Source organism: Lipophrys pholis (assembly GCF_963383615.2).
Source record: "Lipophrys pholis genome assembly, chromosome: 12".
Classification (NCBI taxonomy): domain Eukaryota; kingdom Metazoa; phylum Chordata; class Actinopteri; order Blenniiformes; family Blenniidae; genus Lipophrys; species Lipophrys pholis.
Window position 1 is genome coordinate 8,640,508 of NC_137641.1, and position 13,611 is coordinate 8,654,118.

At 45.3% G+C, this 13,611-nt stretch overlaps 1 protein-coding gene across 4 annotated transcripts in view; it reads right to left on the minus strand.

Annotated features, from left to right (window-relative positions):
* Positions 1-13,611, minus strand: part of rab27b (RAB27B, member RAS oncogene family) — a 71,941-nt gene that overhangs the window by 27,802 nt on the left and 30,528 nt on the right. Inside the window, exons 1-2 of one of the 4 annotated variants that reach the window (XM_080477147.1) lie at positions 12,464-12,514; positions 10,699-10,917 (exon numbers count right to left, since the gene is read on the minus strand). The exons of 1 other annotated variant lie outside the window; for it this stretch is intronic. The gene's annotated coding sequence lies outside the window, so the exon portion shown is untranslated. Of the gene's footprint in view, positions 1-10,698; positions 10,918-12,463; positions 12,523-13,611 lie in introns of those variants that run through there. 2 more of the 4 variants (XM_080477148.1, XM_080477150.1) reach the window with 2 other exon arrangements.

Genomic DNA, 13,611 nt, shown 5'->3' on the forward strand with positions numbered 1-13,611 from the left:
ATGGGAGAAGAATGGAGGTGTAGAATGATAGAACGAAGCTCTAAAAACTGTTTCCAATGACAACCTATGTAAACACACTGATTAAAGTTCTCTTTCATCGTTAAAAGGCTCATTTTATGCCTATAAAATCCAAGCTTTCATTTACAGTAGTATGTAGTTTGTTTTTTAGTTGCTGATGAACCAAAAGTATTCATTGTAAAGAAGTTCTGTGGGTTAGAAAATAATATTGGAGCGTCTTGGAGCGACAGCGGAGGAGCTCTGCAGCGCTCTCCTGAGCCGCGGCTCCGTGAACGCGGATTAAATAATCCCGTTCCCTCGTATTATTAACTTCAGGGAACGACTTATTATATTGTTCCGACGCGTTATTTTTAAAAAATCTTTCTCTCTAACCACACTGGGGCTCCGTGTTCGCTGTAGTTTTCAGAAAGCCGGTTTAACCTCACTTCCGCCTTGCAGGTAGCGATAACGCCAGCGATAACTCCTCCCCCAGCCGATGATGCGTCGGGTCCCAGGTCTGGCTCCTCTCTGGCTCAGCAACGAAGTGGAAAGACAAAGAACTGGTGCTAAGGCTGGCCCTGGCTCCGAACTAGAACCTGGTTCTTTCCGGTGGAAAAGCCCCCAGAGAGACACCCACAAACACCCAGGAACCTTTATACTGTGAGTAAAACAGGGGTTGGGCTTGAACGAGTCCAAAAAAATGTGATTAAAATACGATTAAAGCAAAGAAGTAAATGTTTATAAGGCAGCTTGAGTTTTATTCTGAAAGGAAAACAGTCAGAAACAACAGCCTGTGTGTTGCTCTCTAATCCTCATAATCCTCTTCCAGCTTCATTAGATCTTTATACATAAGGTACCCTTCATCCTTTAATCAAATCAATAAATAATTCATTTCATTTTCATAAATTTTCATCCAAATTGTAGTTGGATCTCCCCAGACGAGATTATTCTCGTGAGAGCAGATGGTTTTAAGAGGCGTGCGGTTGAAGCTGTAAAGCAGTAGGGTTTCCAGCGAGGGGGAGGCGAAGGCGCAGCTGAGCAGCTAAAATGGTCTTCCTCTGTGTAATTCCACGGCGCTGACATGCATGAAGAGCATTACAGGCTTGGACGCTGACTTCCAGGGTGCTGCTGAAGGCAGCCGGGCCTGATGGGAGCCCTGATCGTTAATTATTCATCAATACCAGGAGAGGATTAATCAGCGTGTCCACTCGGAGGACGCTCGCGCTGCCTGACGGAATGAAACCTGCTTCTACCGACTTCCTGCCTCGCGAAACGTTGGCTGTGCAGAGTGAACGTAACGTTTGAGTTGGGGCTTCACGATATTCGTCAAACGATCGAACGATGCTCGAGATCATATTGTCATCAAAGATTTGCATTAGCAGCAGAATGCAGAAGTAAAGAGAAGCAGCAACCTATGAGCAGGGCAGGAGACCTTTCTAGGTAGAGTACAACCTGAAACTTGACGGTTTCAACCTCAAACATTCAAACTCAAGCTTCATTACAGGAAGTAAATAAAAGGTGAGGAAAGAAGAATCTTGGCCGTCGATCCTGAAGGACACGAGACGATAAAGACTCCAGGATCAGCCTCTAGCAGCAGGGTGGGTCCTCCTGTCCTCCTCCTGTCTTTCCCCCGTCCTCCTCCAGTCCTCCTCTGGCTGTCTCCCAGTCGTCCTCCCGTCCTCCTCCTGTCCTCCTCTTGTCATCCCCCAGTCCTCCTCTGGTTGTCTCCCAGTAGTCTCCCAGTCGCCCTCCCGTCCTCCTCCTGTCTTTCCCCCGTCATCCTCCAGTCTTCCTCTGGTTGTCTCCCAGTCATCTCCCAGTTGTCCTCCCGTCCTCCTCCTGTCTTTCCCCCGTCATCCTCCAGTCCTCCTCTGGTCGTCTCCCAGTTGTCCTCCCGTCCTCCTCCTGTCATCTTCTTGTCCTCCCACCGTCATCCTCCTGTCCTCCTTTGGTTTTTCCCCAGTCCCCATCTGGTTGTCCTCCTCCTGCCATCCCCGGTGGTCCTCCGGTCACATGTCAACTGTTTTACTCTCCTTTCCAAACATTGAGTCGTTTCCAAAGGTCAGCAGACATTTGTCAGAGACCTTTAGCTTTGATTGTCTCAATCGCATCACGACCCTCATTTGTTTCCCGTCGGTTGGGCTGAAGGCCTCTGCCGTCATTATTGATCAATTCTCCGCAGCCTGCGATCAATAACTGCTAACAACACTGGAGTTTGACCTCTGCTTGTTCAATTTGCTCAGAGATGGTCCTGGTCCTGGTCCTTGTCCTTGTGCTGGTCCTGATCCCGGTCCTTGTCCCAGTCCTGATCCTGGTCCAGGTCTTCTACTTGGACTGTTTACTGGAGCCAGCTGGCCTGGTCCAACTAGGTCTGTATCGGATTACTCCTCCCCCACCTCACTCAGGAGTAAGTGATTACTCACGTCGGGGTGGACGCAGGAACCGGGAGGCGACAGGAACCGGGAGGCGACAGGAACCGGGAGGAGGCTGGTTAATGTTCCAGTGGTTCTCCTTTGTTGGTTGAAGCCGGTCAGGTTATGTCTGATCACCTCGTGTCCGTCCTTCTCCCACTCATTGTGTGTATGTGCTCGGACTCACATGACTTTCCTGTCCTCGTGTATTTGTTGCTTTTCGGTGCTGAAACTTAAAAAAAAAAAAAAAAAAACCTACAATAAATTGTCAGATTTTAATCGTATCTCCCCATTTGATGGATGAAGGAACCAATAAATAGACGTACATGTCGTTATCAGTCTACTGTTGATTCATTTTGATTAATGATGATTAAATATCATTCGTTTTAATCTATCTTAATCATGTTTAATTTTGCACGGGCAGACCGACTGGAGAAAGACAGAAGGAACATATTTACACTTAACGTGTTTATTTAGCCTTCAACAGTTCATGTTCACAACCATCGTTTTCAGAACAAACATTTATCCACATCAATGTTCCTGTTGCTCCTTTTCGGCAACGACTAAGACAATCTAATGAGTTGACGTCTGAGAGGAGAGCTAACCGCTTCTTCTTTAAAGAACTGTTGCAGCTGACCACAGAATCCAGACAAATGTTAGCTTCACATTAATCTGGGATTTTAATCTCAACTAACGTTAGCTTCACATTCATTTGGGATTAGAATCTGCACTAACGTTAGCTTCACATTAACCGGGGATTATGATTCAGAGTAACAGTGTCACGTTAATCTGGGATTTTAATCTGAACCAACGTTAGCTTCATGTTATTCTGGGATTCTAATCCAGAGTAATGTTAGCTTCACGTTAATCTGGGATTATAATCCAGAGTAACATTAGCTCCATGTTAATCTGAGATTTTAATCTGAACTAATGTTAACCTCACGTTAATCTGGGATTTGAATCTAAAATTGCTTAAGTGAAACAACCACTGGCTGTCACCGTGTGACCACTAGCTGTCACTGTGTGACCACTAGCTGTCACTGTGTGACCACTGGCTGTCACCGTGTGACCACTAGATGTCACGGTGTGACCACTAGATGTCACTGTGTGACCACAGAAATCGAGAATGCCACAGAAAACCTCCATTACGACGGTTTGACTGACAGGCAGAAAACTGTTGAGAAGAAGAAAAACCTGTAAGGCTGTAAAGTACGGAACACTTGTAGACACAAGCACACTTGTGAAAAGTATTTATCATGTCGGGAATACCTTGAGAACTTCCAGTGCTGGAATATTTCAGGGAATCTACAATGAAATATTTGACTTGCTGGATGCGTTCGAAGGAAATGTGTGGATTCAAGACATTGTTTCTTCGAGGAACACCTAATAAACTCATAAACTAGTAACGAACTCCTCAGTGCTGCTTTAAGGTCATCAGTTCTCTACGTACGCTCTCCCGACAACACCAGAACTCTTATTGTGTACATGTAAGTCACACGAGAGAAAAGGAGGAAGAAACGGCAGTGAAACGACAGACGGACCACGTCCTCCCAGGAGCCCGTCCACTGAGTGAGCCTGTACACAGAAGGAGTTGTGGCTGAGCAGATTGTGTTTACAGTGAAAACCTGTGACATTTCCGTCCAAATCAATATGTTGAGCTGCTCTCCGTGTGTGAGCGCTTCAGCTCAGCAGTGATCTGAATCTGTGCATTTCCACACGCTCAGTCTCTCCGTCACCGCCACACAAGAACCGACGGCTTTTACCATTTCACGGATAAACTGCACATCAGGAAATGCAGAGAAGACCAGGAAGTCACAGTTTGTTTGAAGAGGAAAAGTAGAAAGGGGCCAGAAAGGAGACACGGAGGTGCAAAAAATGGCACTTTGATGTCTTTGATTGACGAGCGAAGCCGATGCTGGTTCTGGCCGTCGTGTCCCTGACGGAAACGAGTGAAGCCTGGCAGAAGAGCACAGCTGGAGTTCTTTTACCTTCAGCCTCCAGAAACCCCGTAAAACTAGACAAACACGCGGTCCGACACACATCAGCATATCAGTGCGCTCACAGAGAGTCACGGCTGATCGGCTCTCTCATTACACAGATTGTTTGGCTGCAGAATCAGCGGCGCAAACCCGTCTTTTCAGATCATCTGTCCAGCCGCTGCTGAACGACTGGAGACCCCTGGGACTGTGGCAGAGTTCAGGCCAGGTTCAGAACGACACAACGGTTTGATCCAATCTGCTTGCAGAACGGCAGTGACATGATGACGGTGGACACGCTGAGCAGAGTGGAGCGTTTTCTGGCCGAAGGTTCATTCAGAGTGGTTCTCAAGGCCGCGGAGCTCAGAGCCTCAGTGATGCAGGAGACATGAAGACCGACGGAGGAGCAACGTCCAGCTTCTTTGCGGCTATGAAAGGTTTGTAGGTAAATAAAACACTTTGTTCGTTTTCAGTGAAATCCTTTTTGTTGTTTCATCCATCCAGCAAGGCTTCTTGGAACCGACACACTAGAGTCAAATAAACTTCCAACACACGTCCAACTTCCAAGCTCGGACTCGAACCGGAACTTCCATAGCTGTGAACCCCAAAAGTGCAAACCACTTCTGTGCCACCCTGCTCTTTGAGAACAACTCACTGCACCACCTTGTGGTACAAAGTGGTACTTCACCCGAGCTGGTTAACATGTTAAGGTCTAGTTTTGTCTTCTATATGGTGACGCTTCCCTTTAGGGTGTTTCCTGTTCCTCTTTGGTCGCCGTTTAGCCCTCCTGCAGAGATGGTGTCAGCAGTTCATGCTAAGTTTTAATGAATTAATGCTAATATTCAATAAATGAATGCTAAGTTAATGTAAGAAGCAATGGAGGCGATTACTTTCTGCCTGAACAATCAGGACTTGTCATCTTGGACTCTTTGAGGAGGGCTACTTTAGCGTAGAGTGTTTTTAAATTAGGAAGAGGAGTTATCATTCTGTGTGGACTTTAATCTGAAACACAGATGAAGCTTTATTCCTTCTTGATCCATCAGCTCCATACGAGTCGTTCCTGTGATAATTCCCCCTCGTTTCTCTCCTATTGGGTGGGGGTGGGGGTGGGGTGGGGGGGTGGGGGGGGGTCACGTGACCAGTCAGCTGACTGGACGTGTGGTTGTGTGGTTTGCCCCGGGTGAGGAAAAACACTGGGCATCATTATGAGCCGGAGCATCCGCCCTGCAACCTCCGTCTGTTACTGGAGCGATTTAGTCCAGTCCCTCTTACTCTCCTCTCACTCTGCAGCTCAGCTCACTCCAGCTGCTCCCGTCTTTCCAGCCGTTAGCGCTAAATCGTTCTCTCTAGAAAAAGGAGAAGAGGAGGCGGAGCCACAACGTTCACGTCACGATGTCTTTAACTCCGTCCCTTTCTCCTCTCTGCCCCTCTCTGCGCCGTCCTGCAGAATTTCTCATTGTGAAACTAGAAGTTCCTGACCTGTAGTTAAAAACTAAACTCTACAGCTTTTGTTCAGTTTTGATTGTGTTTGGGGTCGTCGGCACAACACAACTAAAAACTAGGCTGCAGGTCTGAAACCCGCTGAGATTCCAAGTTATGTGTCAGAAAGCTGGGCCGCAGTGTTTACATTGTTTACGTTGATTACAGGGATTACGTTGTTTATAGGGTTTACGGTGTCTAAGAGGTTTAGGTTGTTTACAGTGTTTCTGTTGTTTACAGTGTTCAGGTTGTTTACAAGGTTTAGGTTGTTTACAGTGTTTATGTTGTTTACAGTGTTCAGGTTGTTTACAAAGTTTAGGTTGTTTACAGTGTTTCTGTTGTTTACAGTGTATATGTTGTTTACAAGGTTTAGGTAGTTTACAGTGTTTATGTTGTTGACAGTGTTCAGGTTGTATACAAAGTTTAGGTTGTTTACAGCGTTTATGTTGTTTACAGTGTTCAGGTTGTTTACAAGGTTTAGGTTGTTGACAGGGTTTAGGTTGTTTACAGTGTTTAGGTTGTTTACAAGGTTGAGGTGGTATACAGTGTTTATGTTGTTGACAGTGTTCAGGTTGTATACAAAGTTTAGGTTGTTTACAGCGTTTATGTTGTTTACAGTGTTCAGGTTGTTTACAAGGTTTAGGTTGTTGACAGTGTTTATGTTGTTGACAGTGTTCAGGTTGTATACAAAGTTTAGGTTGTTTACAGCGTTTATGTTGTTTACAGTGTTCAGGTTGTTTACAAGGTTTAGGTTGTTGACAGGGTTTAGGTTGTTTACAGTGTTTAGGTTGTTTACAAGGTTGAGGTGGTATACAGTGTTTATGTTGTTTACAGTGTTCAGGTTGTTTACAAGGTTTAGGTTGTTGACAGGGTTTAGGTTGTTTACAGTGTTTAGGTTGTTTACAAGGTTGAGGTGGTATACAGTGTTTATGTTGTTTACAGGATTACACAGATATGATGTTGTTATTTTCAACCTATTTAAAGCCATTTTGCTTGGTAACACATTTGTCATTCAAATGAACAGAAAATGCACGACGGGACTGAGGAAAGAAACTGATCAGATTTTACTGCAGGAGCAACAGTTAATTGATTCAAATTAAAGTCTGTAAAGTTTTCTGTCTGTCACTGTTTTCTCACAACAATAATAATAAACAATAACAATAAGCACTCTCTTCTTTTATTCTTTCATAGGCTGGGGTACTAAACAATCCCTCAGCAGATCAGACTGAGCAGAAGGGGATTGAACTAACAGCTTGTTTAATTGCAGTTCGTGATGTTTTGTCACAGCTGCTGTCGGACGGCGGCGTTAACCTTTCTGCTGCCGCTGTCCGGAGGGCAGATTGGAAATCTTTAGCCGTCTGACCGTCGTCGCTCCACCTTCTTCCTCCACCTGCTGATGTGGGGGGGGGCTTTCCCCCTGGCCGGAGGGACCAGATTGGTCCTGTGCTTTCAGTCCAGTCCAGACACATTAGAAGCCCGTCAAAACGTAACAATAACTCATTTAAACTTAGCATTGATTCATTAAAGCTGCATTCATTTTTTAAAACTTTCCATTAATTCATTAAAACAGCACTAATTCATTAAACTGAGCATTGATTCATTAAAATAGCATTAATTCATTAAACTGAGCATTGATTCATTAAAATAGCATTAACTCATTAAACTTAGCATTGATTAATTTAAACAGCATTAACTCATTAAAGCTTTGCATTGATTCATTAATACTTTGCATTAAATTATTAAACTTAGCATTAATTCATTAAAACCATCTCTGCAGGAGGGCTAAACAGCAATAAACTATACAATACTTAGGAAACACCCTTAAAGGGAAGCGTCACCATATAGAAGACAAAACTAGACCTTAACATGTTAACCAGCTTGGGTGAAGTACCACTTTATACCACAAGATGGTGCAGTGAGTTGTTCTCAAAGAGCAGGGTGGCACAGTGCGGTAGTGGTTTGCACTTTTGGGGTTCACAGCTGGAACGTTCCGGTTCGAGTCCGAGCTATGGGGCTTTTCTGGATGTTCTCCCTGTGTGTGTGTGTGTGTGTGTGTGTGTGTGTGTGTGTGTGTGTGTGTGTGTGTGTGTGTGTGTGTGTGTGTGTGTGTGTGTGTGTGTGTGTGTGTGTGTGTGTGTGTGTGCAGTAAGTGCCTGAAGGGCTTTGATTGAGCTCACAGGATCATTTCAGAACTAAAATGTGTAAGAGGCGTATAATTGGCTGTTATTGGACTACTGAGAAGAAGCTGATAGAACTTCAGATCAGGTCAAATGAGTGAAACGACGCAGAGCCTCTTCATGATCCTGGCTGTTTGAAAATGTGTGTCTGCATGACGAGAACGCCAAGAGAACGACCACCACAGACTCTGAGCGTTTCAGTGTGTCGGAGAGCAACATCAAGTAAGAACCAGAGTCAAACTGGACGCCAGACCCCTTTTTTCAACGTAGCGTCTGTGGTTTTAACCTTCTGCTTGTATCCCAGACTCAGATATTTACGTTGGAATCTCCTCTGTGATAAATCATTAAAGAGGATATGATCTGAGCGTGTGTGCAGGAGAAACGAGCTCCACCAGGCAGCGCTTCTCTTCCGTGGCGAAACCAGTTCAGACAGTGAACTAAACAAACAAAGCAAATGTTGTTTTTTTACACCCCCAGAAAGCACAACACGCTCATGATGTTCACAGCTACTGTTTACTCTTCGTCTTCTTAGTTCTGTACTCCATATTTTCACAAGTCAACAAGTTTCCTCATACGTCAGTGTAGGACAACAAACACACTGGTGTTGAAGGTTCAGATACACTTAAGTTTTATAGGAATACCCAAAGGAAGCATCAATCTTTAGAAAAGTATTGGCAAAGAGGATTTGAAAATGCCCGTTTCTTTGAAACAAATCTAATGAGGTTTGATAAATAATTTCCCCCTCAGTCAATCAAAGATAAATTTGAAGACGTCACTATTCAAGAGTTGTTCTGCTATAATGTCACAGGTCGGGCCGCCAGAGATAAGATAAGATAAGATATCCCTTTATTTATTTCGCATGTGGAGAAATTTGCAGTGGTACAACAGGATAGTAAAGAGAAAGAAGCACACATAGCAGGAACTAAAAAAAAAGCAGATAAAAATACAATATAATAGAAAAATATGCACACCGTGCCTATGAGTGTGGACATGTACCGAATATGGGGGTGGATGTATTTTACATAGTAAATACGTTCTTATAGATTATTATAGTTATAGCACCACTTCTTGCACAGTTGGAGTGGGGTGATATTGTCCGGTGGTGGTGTGCAGTGGTCTACTGGGAGCAGGCTCGGTTGAAGAGTCTGACTGCAGCTGTGCTGTGGGTGGGTCCTAAACTAAAATGAGAATCACTGGGACCGTATTGACGTTACTGACAATTAAAAAAACACAAACCAAGCTTGGTGAGTTGTTACCAGCTATTTAACATGACAGCTCGAATACAACTAACATAGCGAACAAAGTTATTCCAAAATAACAAATCAAAGCTTGCTAGCTTGCTAACAGCTAACTCAAAGCTTTAAAAGACACGACGCAAACATTTCGTCGGTGTGACGGCCAAACGTCAACACAGTCGTCAATACCAAACATATTAGTCAGTGTTTCATTCTTGTGTGAGGCGCCACTTTCCGTCATGCCGCCGCTCGCCACCAGTCGGAGCTACCGAGCCAAACAAACGGCTGACGGGAGACGTCGGGGCCGAGGACTAAAGACAGGCTCCGGAGACACCAAACTAATCACAAACCGATGAAGTTGTTGAACGTTGTGATTAAAGATAAGATATTTCTTAAATCCCTGAAACATAGCTGGTGGACAATGTGAATTATGATCAATCTTGACTGTTTTCTTCTTATGTAAATCTTTTATTCAGACAAAGAAATTAATCACAACTATTAGCTCAACCGATGCTCACGCCGCATAAATTCTGCTCCATGACACTAAATCAATAAATCAAGCTGTCTCTTTTGAAACAAATCACATAATGACGTTTATATAGAGTGATAAGAAGGTAACAATCTGATGAAAGGTCTCAATTGCCCCCTGGCGGCAGGTTGCTATATATATCCCACTGCATTTAACACTTTTTTTAATCGCACCTTTTACTGTTTCTTTGTTTTTTTTTCTCCTTCAGGTTTGTTTAAATGTTCGACTGGAACCGTTTCATAAAGGTCAGAATATTATGACCACAAAAATCCATTTGGATGTAACAGTGCAAGGAAGCAAAGACATCGTCCGGTCGTCTGTGTTCATGGTCACTCTGTGGTTTTGAGGAGTTGATTTCTCAAAGGACCAAACGTTTCAACTCGTTCTGAATATTCATCTTAAGATCAACACAGATTGCTCTGATCAAGCTGTTCAGTTCAGGGAAACTTCACGCAAATGTTCTATTTTCACATCAAAGTGTTTTTTGTTTTTTTTCTGTTTTGAAATGACTGTTTTAATCTGTTCATCAAAGTTTCCCCCAAAGTCTTTTTATCCTCAAGTTGATCTCTTTTCTTTAAGTGTTGCTGCTCACCAAGATTTCGTCAGAACCGTCGAGGTTGTACCTCTTATCAAAACAGCGGCTGTACGTTCAGAACATGGACGCCGTCATGAGACCCAGAATGTGGGAAGCTGTTGGCACCACTTAGATCATGAGCCGTCAGGAAGACGCAGCCCGGCACAACGGCGTGCACCACTTTGCCACTCTTAACTTTTGCTTTGTTTCCCCCTGAACATCTGCCCAGCGAGTCTGTCCCGTCGCCCTGCAGCCTCTCGCACGTCCACAAAGGTCAACAAACTGCTCCGAGACGGAGTCGGCAAACAGGCAGTTCTTACCTCTGGCTGGTTCCTCAGCTGATTGAACAGGGCGAGATCCTGGAGGAGATACGAGGCATCCAGAGCAGCCGACCAGCCGGCCTGTATCCACGCTCCCCGACCGACTGGGCGACTGGCTGGAAGGGGGGGCTGGATCAGCGGGTGACTGAGTGAAAGGCCAGTATTCAGCTGGAAGCAGCAGAGTCAAAGCCACGCCCCTGACGAAGCAGCTGACTGTGGCTGTGGGGAGGGAAGGATGGAAGCTGCTTTAATGGCTCTGTGGTTCACTCACTGGCAACACTTCTCTCCACACGGTTCACTGAAACATCCCAGAAACACACCGACCGGAAACTGATTCCAAACAACTGAGCCGAAGATGATGAACCCGAACGACGACCCTGGAACTCCAAGGATCTGACACGGCGAGCCCTCGGAGCTCAGAGCGGCCGCAGACCGTCAAAACGCCAAGATGAACCGTCGACAGGAGGGTTTATTTATGATTTGGATGAATGAACTTTGCTCAGCATCAATCTGTTTGGTCTTCATGAACCTTCTTTCCTGGGAGCCAACAAGTTGGTGTGCTAACAGCTGTTTGCTCTGCTGCCACACCCACTAAGTTTAGACCCTCAATAAATCAGAGACCTTCAGAATAAAAGCAGTGTTGCTGCAGGCTTGATGGTGAGGAAGCACCAGAGGCGGGTCAGGGTCTGGCCTCTGCTCTGCTGGAAGATAATCACATTCACTACATTCCCTCACATTATGGTAACTCCTAAGGTCATGGTCCTGCTGGAACACAAACAATGTAGTTATTGTTTTACTCGTTTTCACTATTGTAAACATCCGTCTGCTTCTTCTTATATTTTGTTGAAATGACTCCTTTATGTGCTGAGTTCATTTGCACTCCAGTTGTTGTGTCATTAGTCTTTCAGGTCCGATGTTTTGGACGATGGCGCGATGCTTGAATTGGCCCTTTGGGGAAACATTTTCTTGAACTGAATGAATCGAGGCTATAATGTGGGAAGTTGTCAGGGCACCACTGTCTGCTCCTCCAGGTTCCTGCCTGGATGCTGTGTCTGCTGGACGCCCGCAGAGGAGAACCTCCAGAAGCCCTAGACCCTCTAGAACTTCCACGGACAGAACTCACCCCGGATGCCATCTGTTTGACCCCCTCCCATCAGGAAAGCGGTTCCGCAATATAAAACCTCGGACCAAGAGGCTAAGGAACAGCTTTTTCCCTGGAGGTGTGGCCTCCATCACCCCTCCTCCTCCCTGCCTCCCCTCTCTCACACTCCATCACCCCCCCGCAAAACCCACCCACCCCTGTCTGAAAAAGATGAAAAAATTGCCTGGTTAAGAAGTCACCTGGTTAACTAGTCGCCTGGTTAACTCGTTGTCTGGTTAATAAGTTGCCTGGTTAAAAAGTCACCTGGTTAACTAGTCATCTGGTTAACTAGTCACCTGGTTAAGAAGCCACCTGGTTAATAAGTCACCTGGTTAAAAAGTTGCCTGCTTAAAAAGTTGCCTGGTTAAGATGTCATCTGGGTAAAAAGCTGCCTGGTTAAGAAGTCGCCTGGTTAAAAAGGTGCCTGGTTAAGAAGTCACCTGGTTAACTCGTTGCCTGGTTAACAAAATGCCTGGTTAATAAGTCACCTGGTTAAAAGGTTGCCTGGTTAAGAAGTCACCTGGTTAAAAAGGTGCCTGGTAAAGAAGTCATCTGGTTAAAAAGCTGCCTGGTTAAGAAGTCGCCCGGTTAAAAAGTTGCCTGGTTAAGAAGTTAGTTACCTACCGAGGGTGAGATGTGGTTTCGATGTTTTCCTCTTTCTACTCTGTCTTCACTGTCTGTGTGTCTGTCTCTGTGTAACAAGAGGGCAGGGCTTCAACTGGGAACACACACACACACACACACGCACGCACGCACGCACGCACAAGCACACACACACACACACACACACACACACACACACACACACACACACACACACACACACACACACACACTGTTATCAGTGAAAGCCTAGCACGCCAGCCTCAGGTCGGGGGGGGTGGGGGGGTAAAACAGGAAGCAGGTAATTGTGGGACAGCCGCAGGTGGAATGGAGGAAATACATTCTCCACGTTGTCAGAGCAAAGGATTCAAGTTGAGTTTTCTTTTCATGAGAGACAGTGGACTTGTCCTCAGCCAATGAGGCGAGAGCGGTGTGAGGCAAGTGCGCCTGGTGTTTCTGCTGGTTGGAGGACTGAGAGAACGATAGAGGAAGTGAGGAGGAAAACCGCTGCCAGGCGCCTCAGAACACTGGAGGCTACACAAGTTATCAGTGACATGCACCATCCTGATAACCGTTACTACAAAGCAGGTCATCAACTCACTAGTTCAACTCAGAGTTTTCCCTTCAGGATAAGTGCGTTTGCATGAAAGGGGCGGAGCTTGCAGTGTCTGACCAATCACACAGGGAGAAACCCTGCGGAGCAGCTGACTTTACCATAGAGGATCAATTATTCTCTGAGAAAATGAAGAATTCAAACTCATCCAGCCGCTAAAAGCAACACTGCTGCTGCAGCCAAAGCCAGAACATTTCTGACTTGTTAATGCTGATTTGGTGAGATTATACCAGATTAATTCATGGGACGGCACTGTGATCACTCAGTTTCACTTTATTCCAGCAGAAACGTTTCAGGCAGAGCTTCCTCACTGCTCTTCTTTTACTTTACATTTTACATCCAGTTGTTTAGGGGCTGAGTTTCCTCCATGTGAGCGTGTTCTGTGTTGGAATATTAATTCATCACCGTGACGACAGGAGTAGTTCTGGTTCCATATAGCCATGTTTCTGCAGTTCTGTCAGCGTGAGCATTATTATGTCAAAAAGATTGCTCTAAATACTTTCTCCTCTCCTCTCCGTTCCAACTCAGCGCTGAACCTGTGCACCAATCACCATCA